Below are 19492 nucleotides of genomic sequence, written 5' to 3' on the forward strand. Positions count from 1 at the left end.
TTATCTGTCTTTTCCATGGCATAAAACACCTAAAATCACACTGTAGGCTCAATTAACCTGCATCAAACTTATTTCTCAACATCTAGGATTGCTGCACATTCGGGGCAATGTGTGGAGATTGTGATAATGGGCCTAATTCAGACCTGAACGTACATGTGCGAAAAAACACATCCCCCCCCCCCCCCTCCCCCCGTAGACATGCGAAAGAATCACACAGCAGCGATGCTTTCACACCTGACAAGTAGCTCTCTGCCTACGCAGCCTAGCTGCAAAGGCAGGCGGCTACCCACCATGTTTAGAGTCACAGCGGCCACCACGGCCCACCCCGCAAATGGTCCAGAGATGCCTGCGTTGTCCAGACCGCACCCCCAAACACCGCCGACTTCCCCCGCCACAGCATCTGCCTGTCAATCAGTGGGCTTTAGCCTCCGTATGCTGCCGTTGCAGTGAGCAGGTCTGAATTAGGCCCAATGGTGGGTGCTGTTTGGGGGGAGGGCTGTGGTTGTTAGGAGCAGATAAGTTGTTGGCTCTTAGCTATTGCATCAGTGCTGTAGCCAATACTCTGGCAGCAGAGGTTAAAGTGGGCCGGAATGGGGTGGAACTGTGTTCCATTAGCTGTAATTGGAGATGGAACGCGTTCCACCTCCACCCACCCACAAGTCCCTCCTGTGTTAAACAGTAGCCACAGCACCCGCCGCCATCAGAGAGAAGTTGTCATCCTGTGGCCCCCAGCGCCGTTCCACAGATTCCCCCCTGACAGCGCTGCTATGCACTCAGCCTAGGGAAGCTGACAGGAGAGAGCCACATTCCGCCTGAGTGCGCTGTACGCTGGATCGGTGATCCAGACAGGCTGCAAACTGCCCAACGCCACAACTCGTGGAGATGCCCGACAGAGGCCGGGGGCTGCCGGCTCAGAGAGGGCATTTACAAGGTAACGGGCTAGGATACCCACAGAATGTTGCAGGCGGGACATGACTGCAGAAAGAATTGTATAGTATTAACAGAACGGAGAAGGGATAGCAGAGAAAGGAAAGTGCAGAGAAGGTAGGACCGAGAAGGGAGAGCACCTAGATGGGTTAGCAGCAACAGCAGATAAAAGAAAAAAATAGGGGGTGAAAGACCGACCAAGAGACAGCAGGAGAAATACCAGCAGAAAGAAATAAGGACAGAAAAGGATGTACAAAGGTATATCTATCTATATTTTAACAATCGAGCTGTAAGCACATAACTGCACCACATTTCTTATAGAATGTCCACTAGACTGTAACAGACAAGGGGAGGAATGAACTAATAGCGGAAAATGAGGCCAAAACTAAGGAAATACAGTTTCTGGAGTTTTGGGCGCATTTCCATATGTACTAAGCTCCGGAATACGATACGTTTTGGAGCTTGGTCATGATAGGTAACACCATCTTTATGTGGCGTTACCCAGTAGAAGCCTATAGTCTTCTTTTCACATTTCCCACGAGAGGGATCCAATTCCCAGCACCCCTGAATCACTCTGAGCATATGTAGAAGGACTCCCGGGTCCTAAACCCGGAAATCCTTCTATCACAAGGGAAATCTCTTATCGGGATATCTGGTCTGTGCGATTTTAATTGCATTTCTAAGTAAATACCAGAGTTTTTAACGCCAGTATGTAATCAATAAGTGGCTGGATGTATTGCATCGCTGATGCAATGCTTAATAAATTACACCCCCCTAAAACCCTCCCCTAAACCAAAACTATAGGCTGACCTGCATTCACAAGTAGGTCAGAAGGGGAGGGGCTAGGGGCATGGCATCTTCCAGGTGGTCTGGAACAGGAGTGGCACCCAAGATTGTTAGCCCTCGATAGACTGTAAGCCCTCGAACAGGGCCTTCTTACGTCTATGTCTGTCTTTTATTACCCAGTATTGTTTAATTACTGTTTGTTCCCAATTGCAAAGCACAACAGAATATGCTGCTATGATTAATAATAATCATTATCTGTCATGTCCTGTGTCCCTGTGTACTCAGCTGGTGACTCCTGGGATGAGGTTCCTGGATCAGAATGCCATAATAAACGAGGGGGACGAATATAGGACTTCCTCATATATCGCTAGAACCGAGTGTTGGCGAGACCTGCCCAGACGCACAGGGGGGAATTCAAATGTTTTAAAAGTCGGTTGGGTATCTGATTTTTCCTGTCTATTAGATAGGAAAAAACAGACACCCAAATGACTTTTCAAACAATTGAATATCCCCCACAGAGTCTAACCCACCGGAAGGGTTTCACCAGTGACCCCCTCCTACGGGGATTTGGGTTTTGCTGCTTCCGATAGGCAGGTCGCAGCCACCTGGACAGGTACCAGGAAATAGCTGAGGAATCCTACAAAGAAATAACTGGTGGCAGACTGCTCTGGGAAAGCACGTGGAGACAAGAGTGGAGCCTGGAACTTGGAGCAGCAACATACAGCAGCATGCACTGGAGAAAGAAGTTGTACAAACTTCCTGTTCCCAGGATCCCACTCATATACCCTGGGACAGACAGTCATTGGATAGAGTAGTCAGCTGACAACTTCCAGGATTCCCATTGGGCATTACTGCGGTCAGCTGACTCTGTAACATGGCTGCCCAGTGTCCTGTATACTCCATGCATTCTACTATAGTGTAATCTAAGAAGAAACAGAAGCATGTATCGCCACCCTCCGGCCGGCGCCGCAGCTGACGACTGGCAGCACCTCTGAGACGCGGAAACCGACATAATGGTGAGTAATGGCTGGCTCTAGTCTGGATCCTGACATTATCATTTCTATTTAAATAAATATTTCTTGCAAAATTAAACCTAATTGAACTCATGTGCTAAAGTATTCAAAAACCTATTGGGGCTGCAGCTAAATGCTCACTCAGCAAGGAACACCCCCAATCTATCTTTGATATTCCAGTTAAAATATTTTCACTGCTGTAGCCATCTTGGTAAGTTCATGCTCTTCATCATAGAACCGTATACCATTGTGTGAAATACAATGTTGCACAATGCCATTTATACTGCAGTTTTGCACGCTTGTGGTTCATATTTGACTCATATTGACAATGGGATACAAGCAGCTACTGTACTCACTGGTCATCTCTAGACTGGACTACTGTAGCCTTCACTTATTTGGCCTCCCTGTCATCCGCCTCTCTTCACTCCACTCTGTCCTCAATGCTGCTACCTGGCTCATCTTCCTCTTCAAAACCACTATGAATGCCTTCCCGCTCCTGCAAGTCCTACATTGGCTCCCTTGCCACTTCAGAACCCAATCCCAATTCAAACTCCTCACCAGTGGCGTCACAAGGTGGGTACGTGGAATGTGGCCTGCTCCTGGGTGTCACCCGCCGAGGGGTGACACCAAAATGCCGGCTCCTGCACAGTGACAGGAGCAGAGTGCTACACTGTTACATTATGTGCAGCACTCGGCTCCTATCACTGTGTAGGAGCCAGAACTGCATGGACAGCAATCCCTGGGGGTCAGCCCCCACCTGCCACACCCCCCAGGTGACAAACAAATGGGTGTCAGGGCGCTAAGCCCCACCTCTTCCCGCAAAGCCCCACCCATTTTTGGTCCGTCAATAGTTGAAAAATGGGGTGCCACCCATGAATCCCCTCCCCCTCAGATGAAGCCCCGCCCATTCCTACGAAGCCCCACCCCTTTCCTGCTGCCGCACTGGGTGTACAGGAGGCAAGTGACGCCTCTGCTCCTCACACTCACAAAGTCATCACCCAATCCTTTCCCATTTACATCTCTATCCTCATCTCCCATCACGCTTCCGTGCACCCACTTCACTCGACAAATGAATGCTGTCTCTACTCCCAACTGATTACTTCCTCCCACTCCCGTCTCCATGATTTTGCCCCATGCTGCTCCCTCCCATTGGAACTCTCTCCCTTTCTCTATCAGACGCTCCACATCTCTAAACAACTCAAAATGGCTCTCATAAACCACTTTATTAATGCCTCCCAGCTCTCATCCTAACCCCCTGTCCCATGACCACTGTCTACCCCATCTGTGTCACCCATGTCTGTCTCCCACTCCCCTTTAGATTGTAAGCGCTCGCAAGTGGGGCCCTCTTCCCTCATCTGCTTGTCCTTCCCTCACTTATACCATCATCGCCTCCACACCACCTACAATAACGCCAAACTTTTGGGTTCTGCTGCCTTGCTGCTTATTTGAGTATTATGGGGGTCATTCATACCCGGCCACTCATGCTGCCCGCAGTGCAATTTGCCTATGGAGACAAACTGTACATGCGCAGCGGGCGCACTGCGGCTGCGTGGGCACACACATTGTGGTCGCATCCCACATGGATATGACTACAATGTGATTGACAGCGGTGTTGGGAGGGCGGGGCGGGACCAATTTCGGGGCAGCTGCATGACATCACTCGCAGCTGCTCAGATTAATAAAAAGGACGGCTGACCGCATGACAGTGCAGACAGGGTGCACTGCCAGGGGTGAACCTTAGTTCTGATGCGTCCACAATCTAATTGTGAGGAGATGGACGCAGATCTGGCTGCGTATGCCGAGATGCGTCCATCTCTGAATGAGCTCCAATGACCGCTGATGCAGAAATGTCCATGTCCTCCAATGCTCGGTACTGTAAGTCATTCTTTTCTTGTTTTGTCATACTGTTTCTGTTTATGTACTTTGTCAGGCGCTGCGGACCCCTTGCGGTGCCATATAAGTTAAGATTAATTATAATAATACAGAATATTCAGTTCAACTTAATGGATGCATGGAAATCTTAGCTTTACGCTGGTTGAGAGATTGTCTGAACAGATGCGTGAGAGAAACTTTATCAGCACAAATGTAGTATGACAGCCAGAGTACAAAACTCCCAGTCTAATCAATAATTCAATCCCAGTTGGTAAAGAAACTTGAAAAACAGACAAGCAGGTAACAATTATTTCTGAACAGATACTCCAAGAATAAATATATATGGAATCTAGTTCAGATGATACATATTAAGTATGCAGAAGATTACTAATGGTTACATTATAATATTATATCCTTAAAATATTCATAACAATTTGAAGAGCTATGATATCTTAAGGTGATGAAAATGAAAAATTGATCCAGTATATATTCAAAAACAAGGCAAGTCATTAATATAAAGTGATCTCTGTGCAAATCCCCACTGGATTCTTCAGAACTGCATAAGTGTGTCTTTACTAACAGTGGTCATGCTGAACAATGGCTGCTAAGGTACCACCTGTTTCTCTTACGTCCTAGAGGATGCTGGGGACTCCAAAAGGACCATGGGGTATAGACGGGATCCGCAGGAGACATGGGCACTTTAAGACTTTAAATGGGTGTGAACTGGCTCCTCCCTCTATGCCCCTCCTCCAGTTAGATTCTGTGCCCAGAGAGACTGGACACTCACAGGGGAGCTCTCCTGAGTTTCTCTGTAAAACATAAATACTTTTGTTAGGTTTTTTGTGTTCAGGGAGCACTGCTGGCAACAGGCTCCCTGCATCGTGGGACTGAGGGGAGAGAAGCAGACCTACTTCTGTGAGTTCAAAGGCTCTGCTTCTTAGGCTACTGGACACCATTAGCTCCAGAGGGTCCGATCACTTGGTGCGCCTAGCTACTCGTTCCCGGAGCTGCGCCGTCACCCCCCTCACAGAGCCATAAGATAGAAGCCGGGTGAGTATTACGAAGAAAAGAAGACTTCAGTGACGGCAGAAGACTTCAGTACTGAGGTACCGCGCAGCGGTCGCACTGTGCGCCATGCTCCCACCCTGCACTTGCAGGGTGCAGGGCGCATGGGGGGCGCCCTGAGCAGCATGATTACTGAAGTTAAACACTGGCTAAAATGTATATCGGAAGTGCCTAGGCACTAAACATAGCCCCCGCCAGTATAAAATATTTGCATTTGAGCGGGACTAAAGCGCGCCGGTGAGGGGGCGTGGCTTAGCCCTCACAGTTTACCAGTGCCATTTTCTCTTCACAGGATGCAGAGACGCTGGCCTGGACCTCCGCACGTCTGCACAAGAAACAGGGTGCAAACCGGTGGGGGGGGGGGGGGGGGGGCACAGTAAGTTAGTGCTACTATCATTTGATATGAAAGTGCAAACAGGTCTGAGGCTGCGTGAAAAAAGTCTCAGTACCGGGATAGGAGCTGGGGTGTGAGCTCGTAAACTCCCTCTGTGTTTATCTAACAGGCTTTCCGGGGGTCTGTCCCCTATAGCCAGTGTGTTGGTGCGTGTCGGTACGTGTGTGTCGAGTCTGTCGACATGTCTGAGGCTGAGTGCACCTCCCCGGAGGAAGTTGCAGTAGGGGCGGATAAGGCACTGGGAGTGACTCTGTCGGCACTGCCGACTGCTGATTGGGTGGATATGTTGAGTACGTTGAATGCAAATGTGGCGTTATTAACTAAAAGGCTGGATAAATCTGATTCTCAGACCCAAACATGGAGGACGCCTTGTCTCAGGTCCAGACCCCCTCAGGGTCACAAAAGCGTTCATTTACCCAGATGGCAGATACTGATACCGACACGGACTCTGACTCCAGTGTCGACTATAGTGAGGCCAGTTTAAATCCGAAACTGGTTAAGAGTATTCAGTACACGATTGTGGCAATTAAAGACGTTTTACATATTACAGAAGTACAAACTATTCCTGATACAAGGGTTTGTTTGTATAAGGGTAAAAAACCTGAGGTGACGTTTCCCCCCTCTCATGAGCAGAACACTCTTTGTGAAAAAGCTTGGGAATCTCCTGACAAAAGGTGGCAGATTCCCAAAAGAATTCTAATGGCATATCCATTCCCCTCTGAGGACAGGGAAAAGGACCCTGCGGATCGTAAGCAGGAAACTATCTTAAAATCCATTTATGTCACCACGGGTGCGCTGCTCAGACCTGCCGTGGCGTCGGCATGGGTGAGTAGCGCTATTGGTAAGTGGGCAGATAACTTGGCATCTGACATGGATACCCTGGATAGGGATAGCATTCTTTTGACTCTTGGTTATATCAGGGATGCTGCAGCTTACCTAAAGGATGCTGCGAGGGATGTTGGCCTCTTGGGATCAAGGGCCAATACCATGGCAGTCTCGGTCAGGAGATCACTGTGGATTCATCAATGGAATGCTGATGCCGACTCTAAGAAAGCTATGGAGGCTCTCCCGTATAAAGGTGGTGTCTTGTTTGGTGATGGCCTCGCTGATCTGGTGTCTACAGCTACCGCGGGTAAGTCATCATTTCTTCCTTATGTCCCTGCACAACAGAAAAAGATGCCTCAACATCAGATGCAGTCCTTTCGGCCCAATAAATACAAAAAAGGAAGAGGGTCGTCCTTCCTTGCCTCTAAAGGTAGAGGAAGGGGAAAAAGGTCACCTGCTGTGGCAGGTTCCCAGAGCAGAAGTCCTCCCCGGCTTCTGCCAAGTCCACCGCATGACGCTGGGGCTCCTCTATGGGAGTCCATACTGGTGGGGGCACGTCTCCGACTCTTCAGTCAGGTCTGGTTTCACTCGGGCCTGGATTCTTGGCTGTTAGAAATAGTGTCCCAAGGGTACAAACTGGAGTTTCAAGATGTGCCCCCCCCCCCGCCAATTTTTCAAATCAGCCTTGCCAGTTTCTCTGCCAGAAAGGGAAGTAGTGTGCGCTGCGATACAAAAGCTGTGTCGACAGCGTGTCATTGTCACGGTACCTTCGTCACAACGGGGAGAAGGGTATAATTCGAACCTGTTTGTTGTCCCAAAGCCGGATGGCTCGGTCAGACCGATCCTGAACCTAAAATCCCTCAATCTATATTTGAAAAGTTTCAAGTTCAAGATGGAATCTCTTCGAGCAGTGATCGCCGGTCTGGAAGGGGGAAATTTTATGGCGTCAGTCGACATCAAAGATGCCTACTTACATGTCCCAATATATCCTCCACATCAAGCTTTCCTGAGGTTTGCTGTTCAGGATTGTCATTACCAATTTCAGACATTGCCGTTTGGTCTTTCCACGGCTCCGAGGGTTTTCACCAAAGTAATGGCGGAAATGATGGTGCTCCTATGCAAGCAGGGTGTCACAATTATCCCGTACTTGGACGATCTCCTGATAAAGGCTAGATCAAAGGAGCAGTTGCTAGGAAACGTTGTGCTCTCCCTGAGAGTTCTGCAACAACATGGTTGGATCCTAAATTTGCCAAAGTCACAGTTGATTCCGACAACACGGCTGTCTTTCTTGGGCATGATCCTGGACACGGAACTGCAGAGAGTGTTTCTCCCAGAGGAAAAAGCTCTGTAAATCCAGAACATGGTCAAGGAGATTCTGAAACCGGCAAGAGTGTCGATTCATCAATGCACTCGGGTGCTGGGGAAGATGGTGGCAGCTTACGAAGCCATTCCATTTGGCAGGTTTCATGCCCGGGTATTTCAGTGGGACCTGTTGGACAAGTGGTCCGGGTCTCACCTGCACATGCACCGGAAAATAAGCCTATCTTCCAGGACCAGAATATCTCACCTGTGGTGGCTTCACAGTTCTCACCTCCAAGAGGGACGCAGGTTCGGGGTCCAGGATTGGGTCCTGGTGACCACGGATGCAAGCCTCCAGGGCTGGGGAGCAGTCACACAAGGAAAAAAATTTCCAGGGAAAACGGTCAAGCCAGGAAGCTTGTCTGCACATAAACGTTCTGGAATTAAGAGCCATCTACAACGGCCTTCTACAAGCGGAACACCTTCTTCGCGGTCTGCCTGTCCTGTTTCAGTCGGACAACGTAACAGCAGTGGCGTACATAAACCGCCAGGGTGGAACAAAGAGCAGAGCGGCGATGGCGGAGGCCACAAAAGTTCTCCACGGGGCGGAAAAACATGCAAGCGCTCTGTCAGCAGTCTTCCTTCCGGGCGTGGACAACTGGGAAGCATATTTCTTCAGCAGACACGATCTCCATCCAGGAGAGTGGGGTCTTCATCAAGAGGTCTTTGCAGAAGTGACAAGTCGTTGGGGAATTCCTCAAATAGACATGATGGCGTCTCGCCTCAACAAGAAGCTTCAGAGATATTGTTCCAGGTCGAGGGACCCTCAAGCCAGTGCAGTGGACGCCCTGGTAACTCCGTGGGTGTTTCAGTCGGTATATGTGTTCCCTCCACTTCCACTCATTCCAAAAGTGATAAGGCTCATAAGAAGAACAAGGGTTCAGGCGATACTCATTGTTCCAGATTGGCCACGGAGGGCCTGGTATCCGGATCTTCAGGATTTACTCATAGGAGAGAGGATCTGTTACTGCAAGGGCCGTGCGTGTTCCAGGACTTACCGCGGTTGCGTTTGACGGCGTGGAGGTTGAACGCCAAATCCTAGCTCGCAAGGGTATTCCCGGGGAAGTCATCCCCACTCTGCTTAAGGCTAGAAAGGAGGTTAGGGCGAAGCATTATCACCATATTTGGAGAAAGTATGTGTCTTGGTGTGAATCCAAGAAGGCTCCTACGGAAGAATTTCAGCTGGGTCGTTTCATCCATTTTTTGCAGGCAGGTGTGGATGCGGGCCTAAAATTAGGCTCCGTTAAAGTGCAGATTTCAGCCTTATCTATTTTCTTTCAAAAAGAATTGGCCGCCCTTCCAGAGGTTCAGACTTTCGTGAAAGGAGTGCTGCACATCCAACCTCCTGTTTGTGCCACCGGTGGCACCATGGGACCTTGACGTGGTGTTGCAATTTCTTATGTCACACTGGTTTGAACCTTTGTGAAAGGTTGAGTTGAAATTTCTCACTTGGAAAGTGGTCATGCTTTTGGCTTTGGCGTCCGCAAGGCGGGTGTCGGAATTAGCGGCTTTATCTCACAAGAGCCCCTATTTGATATTCCATGTGGATAGAGCGGAATTGAGAACTCGTCAACAATTTCTGCCAAAGGTGGTTTCTTCGTTCCACATAAACCAACCTATTGTGGTGCCTGTGGCTACGGAAGCCTTGGCTGATTCAAAGTCTCTCGATGTAGTCAGAGCTTTGAAAATATATGTCGCCAGAACGACTCAGATTAGGAAATCAGAGGCTCTGTTTGTCCTATATGCTCCCAACAAAATTGGGGCTCCTGCTTCCAAGCAGACTATTGCACGCTGGATCTGTAATACGATTCGGCATGCTCATTCTACGGCTGGATTGCCGTTACCGAAGTCGGTGAAGGCCCATTCTACCAGGAAGGTGGGCTCATCTTGGGCGGCTGCCCGAGGAGTCTCGGCGCTTCAACTTTGCCGAGCAGCTACTTGGTCGGGTTCAAACACTTTTGCTAAGTTCTACAAGTTTGATACCCTGGCTGATGAGGACCTCATGTTTGCTCAATCTGTGCTGCAGAATCATCCGCACTCTCCCGCCCGGTCTGGAGCTTTGGTATAAACCCCATGGTCCTTTTGGAGTCCCCAGCATCCTCTAGGACGTAAGAGAAAATAGGATTTTAATACCTACCGGTAAATGCTTTTCTCCTGGTCCGTAGAGGATGCTGGGCGCCCGTCCCTGTGCGGACTGTATTTGCAGTAGTATTGCTAGTTATTGCTTCTGTTACACAGAGGTTGTGTATCGGTTATGTTCAGCCTGTTGCTGTTTTCGGTTCATGCTGTTAACTGGTATTTCTTAAAAGCCATGTTGTACGGTGTGTTGTGGTGTGAGCTGGTATGTATCTCACCTTTAGTTAACAAAAATCCTTTTCCTCGAAATGTCCGTCTCCCTGAGCACAGTTCCTATAACTGAGGTCTGGAGGAGGGGCATAGAGGGAGGAGCCAGTTCACACCCATTTAAAGTCTTAAAGTGCCCATGTCTCCTGTGGATCCCGTCTATACCCCATGGTCAGTTTGGAGTCCCCAGTATCCTCTACGGACTAGGAGAAAAGGATTTAACGGTAGGTATTAAAATCCTATTATAACAAACACTTCCTGTATAACAATGTGGATGGCATCCATATACAGCAAACATATACATGCCCTTTTTTTCATTATAAAGAACAATAAACAGGTCTGTGGGTGTTAGACATTATTGCAGGTGTTGGATGCGGGGACAGTGTGCAAAAAAGAAAAACATAAACTGAAAAAATGGGAGGTTAAGTAACATACTCCTGGAATTTTGAATTAGAGCTAAAAATTCTCCCACACCTGGTCAGTATCTGAGTGATCACTATCGGGCAAGGACATGGGACCCCAGTAGATGCTTCTTCAAGGGATTCACTATCCATGATGATCGGTGTTTGGCTCACACAGCCCTAGGAAGTGTTGCCAGTTGTGCTCATACAAAACACCATTAGATTGTACCACATAGCTGTTGGGCCAGTTGGAATATCCCTGCACAGTCCCGACACTGTGAAACTCGACAGGGATCTGGATGTGGAATGAATGTGGAAGGGCTGTCCAGAGCACAGTGGTCTTAAAATATGGGATAGGTAAAAAGACCTGATATTGCGCCTGAGATAAATTACTTTTAATTAAGAATAATGTGTTAATCACATATATGGTGAAAATTAAAAGCTGACAGTAGTAATTGCCAATTGTAATTAGTGATGTGCACCGGAAATTTTTCGGGTTTTGTGTTTTGGTTTTGGGTTCGGTTCCGCGGCCGTGTTTTGGATTCGGACGCGTTTTGGCAAAACCTCACCGAAATTTTTTTGTCGGATTCGGGTGTGTTTTGGATTCGGGTGTTTTTTTCAAAAAACCCTCAAAAACAGCTTAAATCATAGAATTTGGGGGTCATTTTGATCCCAAAGTATTATTATCCTCAATAACCATAATTTCCACTCATTTTCAGTCTATTCTGAACACCTCACACATTACAATATTATGTTTAGTCCTAAAATTTGCACCGAGGTAGCTGTGTGACTAAGCTAAGCGACCCAAGTGGCCGACACAAACACCTGGCCCATCTAGGAGTGGCACTGCAGTGTCAGACAGGATGGCGCTTGAAAAAAATACTCCCCAAACAGCACATGACGCAAAGAAAAAAAGAGGCGCACCAAGGTCGCTGTGTGACTAAGCTAAGCGACACAAGTGGCCGACACAAACACCTGGCCCATCTAGGAGTGGCACTGCAGTGTCACGCAGGATGGCCCTTCAAAACAATACTCCCCAAACAGCACATGACGCAAAGAAAAAAAGAGGTGCAATGAGGTAGCTGTGTGACTAAGCTCAGCGACCCAAGTGGCCGACACAAACACCTGGCCCATCTAGGAGTGGCACTGCAGTGTCACGCAGGATGGCCCTTCAAAAAATACTCACCAAATAGCACATGACGCAAAGAAAAAAAGAGGTGCAATGAGGTAGCTGTGTGACTAAGATAAGCGACCCAAGTGGCCGACACAAACACCTGGCCCATCTATGAGTGGCACTGCAGTGTCACGCAGGATGGCCCTTCAAAAAAATACTCCCCAAACAGCACATGACGCAAAGAAAAAAAGAGGCGCAATGAGGTAGCTGTGTGACTAAGATAAGCGACCCAAGTGGCCGACACAAACACCTGGCCCATCTAGGAGTGGCACTGCAGTGTCACGCAGGATGGCCCTTCAAAAAAATACTCCCCAAACAGCACATGACGCAAAGAAAAAAAGAGGCGCAATGAGGTAGCTGTGTGACTAAGATAAGCGACCCAAGTGGCCGACACAAACACCTGGCCCATCTAGGAGTGGCACTGTAGTGTCATGCAGGATGGCCCTTCAAAAAAATACTCCCCAAACAGCACATGACGCAAAGAAAAAAAGAGGCGCAATGAGGTAGCTGTGTGACTAAGATAAGCGACCCAAGTGGCCGACACAAACACCTGGCCCATCTAGGAGTGGCACTGCAGTGTCACGCAGGATGGCCCTTCAAAAAAATACTCCCCAAACAGCACATGACGCAAAGAAAAATGAAAGAAAAAAGAGGTGCAAGATGGAATTGTCCTTGGGCCCTCCCACCCACCCTTATGTTGTATAAACAGGACATGCACACTTTAACGAACCCATCATTTCAGCGACAGGGTCTGCCACACGACTGTGACTGAAATGACTGGTTGGTTTGGGCCCCCAACAAAAAAGAAGCAATCAATCTCTCCTTGCACAAACTGGCTCTACAGAGGCAAGATGTCCACCTCATCATATCATCCGATTCATCACCCCTTTCAATGTGTACATCCCCCTCCTCACAGATTATTAATTCGTCCCCACTGGAATCCACCATCTCAGGTCCCCGTGTACTTTCTGGAGGCAATTGCTGCTGGTGAATGTCTCCACGGAGGAATTGATTATAATTCATTTTAATGAACATCATCTTCTCCACATTTTCTGGAAGTAACCTCGTACGCCGATTGCTGACAAGGTGAGTGGCGGCACTAAACACTCTTTCAGAGTACACACTGGAGGGAGGGCAACTTAGGTAGAATAAAGCCAGTTTCTGCAAGGGCCTCCAAATTGCCTCTTTTTCCTGCCAGTATACGTACGGACTGTCTGAGGTGCCTACTTGGATGCGGTCACTCATATAATCCTCCACCATTCTTTCAATGGTGACAGAATCATATGCAGTGACAGTAGACGACATGTCAGTAATCGTTGGCAGGTCCTTCAGTCCGGACCAGATGTCAGCACTCGCTCCAGACTGCCCTGCATCACCGCCAGCGGGTGGGCTCGGAATTCGTAGCCTTTTCCTCGCACCCCCAGTTGCGGGAGAATGTGAAGGAGGAGATGTTGACGGGTCACGTTCCGCTTGACTTGACAATTTTCTCACCAGCAGGTCTTTGAACCTCTGCAGACTTGTGTCTGCCGGAAAGAGAGATACAACGTAGGTTTTAAATCTAGGATCGAGCACGGTGGCCAAAATGTAGTGCTCTGATTTCAACAGATTAACCACCCGTGAATCCTGGTTAAGCGAATGAAGGGCTCCATCCACAAGTCCCACATGCCTAGCGGAATCGCTCTGTTTTAGCTCCTCCTTCAATGCCTCCAGCTTCTTCTGCAAAAGCCTGATGAGGGGAATGACCTGACTCAGGCTGGCAGTGTCTGAACTGACTTCACGTGTGGCAAGTTCAAAAGGTTGCAGAACCTTGCACAACGTTGAAATCATTCTCCACTGCGCTTGAGACAGGTGCATTCCCCCTCCTTTTCCTATATTGTGGCCAGATGTATAGGCTTGAATGGCCTTTTGCTGCTCCTCCATCCTCTGAAGCATATAGAGGGTTGAATTCCACCTCGCTACCACCTCTTGCTTCAGATGATGGCAGGGCAGGTTCAGGTGTTTTTGGTGGTGTTCCAGTCTTCTGTACGCGGTGCCTGTACGCCGAAACTGGCCCGCAATTCTTCTGGCCACCGACAGCATCTCTTGCACGCCCCTGTTGTTTTTTAAATAATTCTGCACCACCAAATTCAAGGTATGTGCAAAACATGGGACGTGCTGGAATTTGCCCAGATGTAATGCACGCACAATATTGCTGGCGTTGTCCGATGCCACAAATCCCCAGGAGAGTCCAATTGGGGTAAGCCATTCTGCGATGATCTTCCTCAGTTGCCGTAAGAGGTTTTCAGCTGTGTGCGTATTCTGGAAAGCGGTGATACAAAGCGTAGCCTGCCTAGGAACGAGTTGGCGTTTGCGAGATGCTGCTACTGGTGCCGCCGCTGCTGTTCTTGCAGCGGGAGGCAATACATCTACCCAGTGGGCTGTCACAGTCATATAGTCCTGAGTCTGCCCTGCTCCACTTGTCCACATGTTCGTGGTTAAGTGGACATTGGGTACAACTGCATTTTTTAGGACACTGGTGACTCTTTTTCTGACGTCCATGTACATTCTCGGTATCGCCTGCCTAGAGAAGTGGAACCTAGATGGTATTTGGTAATGGGGGCACACTACCTCAAGCAATTCTCTAGTTCCCCGTGAACTAACGGCGGATACTGGACGCACGTCTAACACCAACATAGTTGTCAAGGCCTGAGTTATCCGCTTTGCAACAGGATGACTGCTGTGATATTTCATCTTCCTCGCAAAGGACTGTTGGACAATCAATTGCTTACTGGAAGTAGTACAAGTGGTCTTCCGACTTCCCCTCTGGGATGACGATCGACTCCGAGCAGCAACAACAGCAGCGCCAGCAGCAGTAGGCGTTACACTCAAGGATGCATCGGAGGAATCCCAGGCAGGAGAGGACTCGTCAGACTTGCCAGTGACATGGCCTGCAGGACTATTGGCTTTCCTGGGTAAGGAGGAAATTGACACTGAGGGAGTTGGTGGTGTGGTTTGCGGGAGCTTGGTTACAAGAGGAAGGGATTTACTGGTCAGTGGACTGCTTCCGCTGTCGCCCAAAGTTTTTGAACTTGTCACTGACTTATTATGAATGCGCTGCAGGTGACGTATAAGGGAGGATGTTCCGAGGTGGTTAACGTCCTTACCCCTACTTATTACAGCTTGACAAAGGCAACACACGGCTTGACACCAGTTGTCCGCATTTCTGTTGAAATAATTCCACACTGAAGAGCTGATTTTTTTTTGTATTTTGACCAGGCATGTCAATGGCCATATTCCTCCCACGGACAACAGGTGTCTCCCCGGGTGCCTGACTTAAACAAACCACCTCACCATCAGAATCCTCCTTGTCAATTTCCTCCCCAGTGCCAGCAGCACCCATATCCTCATCCTGGTGTACTTCAACAGTGACATCTTCAATTTGACTATCAGGAACTGGACTGTGGGTGCTCCTTCCAGCACTTGCAGGGGGCGTGCAAATGGTGGAAGGCGCAAGCTCTTCCCGTCCAGTGTTGGGAAGGTCAGGCATCGCAACCGACACAATTGGACTCTCCTTGGGGATTTGTGATTTCGAAGAACGCACAGTCTTTTCTTTTTTCTAGCGAGAGGATGAGTGCTTCCATCCTCATGTGAAGCTGAACCACTAGCCATGAACATAGGCCAGGGCCTCAGCCGTTCCTTGCCACTCCGTGTCGTAAATGGCATATTGGCAAGTTTACGCTTCTCCTCAAACGCTTTTAATTTTGATTTTTGGGTCATTTTACTGATCTTTTGTGTTTTGGATTTTACATGCTCTGTACTATGACATTGGGCATCGGCCTTGGCAGACGACGTTGATGGCATTTCATCGTCTAGGCCATGACTAGTGGCAGCAGCTTCAGCACGAGGTGGAAGTGGATCTTGATCTTTCCCTATTTTTTTAACCTCCACATTTTTGTTCTCCATATTTTAATGCGCACAACTAAAAGCCACCACAGGTATACAATGTAGATGGATGGATAGTATAGTATTATATTACTTATGGAGGACGAGTGCACTGACGACACAGAGGTAGGTACAGCCGTGGCCTACCGTACTGCTATATATATATATATATATATATATATTATACTGTATAATAATAACGGACCTGGTGGACACTGTCAGCAGACTGCTAAACTAGTATGAAGAAAAAAAAACCACCACAGGTATACAATGTAGATGGATGGATAGTATAGTATTATATTACTTATGGAGGACGAGTGCACTGACGACACAGAGGTAGGTACAGCCGTGGCCTACCGTACTGCTATATATATATATATAATATACTGTATAATAATAACGGACCTGGTGGACACTGTCAGCAGACTGCTAAACTAGTATGAAGAAAAAAAAAACCACCACAGGTATACAATGTAGATGGATGGATAGTATAGTATTATATTACTTATGGACGACGAGTGCACTGATGACACAGAGGTAGGTACAGCCGTGGCCTACCGTACTGCTATATATATATATATATATATATATAATATACCGTATAATAATAACGGACCTGGTGGACACTGTCAGCAGACTGCTAAACTAGTATGAAGAAAAAAAAAGCCACCACAGGTATACAATGTAGATGGATGGATAGTATAGTATTATATTACTTATGGAGGACGAGTGCACTGACGACACAGAGGTAGGTACAGCCGTGGCCTACCGTACTGCTATATATATATATATAATATACTGTATAATAATAACGGACCTGGTGGACACTGTCAGCAGACTTCTAAACTAGTATGAAGAGAAAAAAAACCCACCACAGGTATACAATGTAGATGGATGGATAGTATAGTATTATATTACTTATGGACGACGAGTGCACTGACGACACAGAGGTAGGTACAGCCGTGGCCTACCGTACTGCTATATATATATATAATATACTGTATAATAATAACTGACCTGGGTGGACACTGTCAGCAGACTGCTAAACTAGTATTAAGAAAAAAAAAAGCCACCACAGGTATACAATGTAGATGGATGGATAGTATAGTATTATATTACTTATGGAGGACGAGTGCACTGACGACACAGAGGTAGGTACAGCCGTGGCCTACCGTACTGCTATATATATATATAATATACTGTATAATAATAACGGACCTGGTGGACACTGTCAGCAGACTGCTAAACTAGTATGAAGAAGAAGAAAAAACCACCACAGGTATACAATGTAGATAGATGGATAGTATAGTATTATATTACTTATGGACGACGAGTGCACTGACGACACAGAGGTAGGTACAGCCGTGGCCTACCATACTGCTATTTATATATATATATATATATAATATACTGTATAATAATAATAATAACGGACCTGGTGGACACTGTCAGCAGACTGCTAAACTAGTATGAAGAAAAAAAAAGCCACCACAGGTATACAATGTAGATGGATGGATAGTATAGTATTATATTACTTATGGACGACGAGTGCACTGACGACACAGAGGTAGGTACAGCCGTGGCCTACCGTACTGCTATATATATATATATATAATATACTGTATAATAATAACGGACCTGGTGGACACTGTCAGCAGACTGCTAAACTAGTAGTATGAAGAAAAAAAAAGCCACCACAGGAGTGTTTTTCAGGCAGACAAACGTATACTGGACTGGTGGTCACTGTCAGCAAAACTGTGCACTGTACTCCTGCTATAACTGCTCCCCAGTCCCCACAATTAGGCAGTGTGAGCAGTGCACTCAGCACAGATATATCATGCAGCAGTGCAGCACACTGAGTGAGCATAGATACGGTGGAGCGTTTTTTTCAGGCAGAGAAACAACGGATTAAACTCACTGGTGGTTTTATAATCAAAACCCTGCACTGTACTCCCTAACAGCTGCTCCCCGTCCCCAATCCTTCCCACAATTATAACTAAGTCACTCAGTCTTTTCTACTATAACGGAGAGAACGCCAGCCACGTCCTCTCCCTATCAATCTCAATGCACGTGTGAAAATGGCGGCGACGCGCGGCTGCTTATATAGAATCCGAATCTCGCGAGAATCCGACAGCGGGATGATGACGTTCGGGCGCGCTCGGTTTACCCGAGCCACACGGGAGAATCCGAGCACGGCTCGGACCCGTGTAAAAAGGCTGAAGTTCGGGTAGGTCGGTTTCCGAGAAACCGAACCCGCTCATCACTAATTGTAATATGATAAAACATAAATATTAACGAGAAAGGGTAATGTCTGTGAAATAGCACACTCTAATTGTGTGTGCTAAAAGTCCATACAGGGGGTGGTGTCCCACCTCTCTATATTTATAGTGTCCTATGATAATGCTGTCCAGAGCCAATTGAAACTAATGTCCTTTGTTTTAAACAGGTTAGTCGAGGTCTGCAGGTGGTATCCAAATGGTGTTGGTTAGGGGTACCCCTGAGGACTGCTGGCGGTGTGGAGTGGAAGGGTGGCTACAAACAAGTAGTGAGGACTCCGGACAGACTGTCCTTCCCGGCGTCCCGATGCACCATGATGTTGCTTATGTTAAAAGCACACCGCGGTACTCAGGGCAGCTAGGGGTCAGTCGGTGTCTTGGAGAGGATAGGCAGCTGTTTCTAGCCCTTTATGGGGCTGTCTGCCATGCCTATTCCTCTCCTACAGAGTCCCTTACCTGAACGATCGGCTCCGTCTTCCTATCTCCTGCCGGCGTCCTGCTTCCCCGCTGCTGCTGCTCCTTATGATTTGGTTCACTTCCTGGTTGGTCCGGTCCCGTGACCGGAGTGAGAAGGCTGTACAGGGTAGCTGTTTGCTGGCTTACTCCGTTCTCTTTTCTCTCTCTGTAAAGGCGCGGCTCTGGCTCCACTGCTTCTATATGGATGTTTAGGGATTGTTCAAGGTGCTCCTACGTGTATCAGCCCTCCTGGGCCTTCGTCAGGGAGTCTGTGTGCGCCATCTTAGATGTGGGCTTTAAATAGCCCTTTTCCAATGAGTTGAATGTAAATCAGCTGTAGTGGGGAGGGTTCGACTTAAAGTGATAGTCCACATATCAAGGTGACAAAACCTAATTCATATATGTGTAGGTAATGATTATTGCAAAATGAAAATCTATATATAGAAATAGAAAAATTATATGCAAATAAAGATGAAAATATAAATATAAAAATAGAGAAATTAAAATAAATATAAAAATATGGGATGTTTTATTATGAGTGGCTTTGATGTGCCACCCTGGAGCACTGCAGAGCATCTTACATGTGGGTCTCAAGTGTGAACTTGGTAGTGGTAATGATGGTGCAGGTGTGCCTTGACAGAAGGCACTGAGCAGGAGAGGGAATTCCTTCTCTCAAAGTA

This window comes from Pseudophryne corroboree, chromosome 2 (genome assembly GCF_028390025.1).
Source record: "Pseudophryne corroboree isolate aPseCor3 chromosome 2, aPseCor3.hap2, whole genome shotgun sequence".
Lineage (NCBI taxonomy): Eukaryota > Metazoa > Chordata > Amphibia > Anura > Myobatrachidae > Pseudophryne > Pseudophryne corroboree.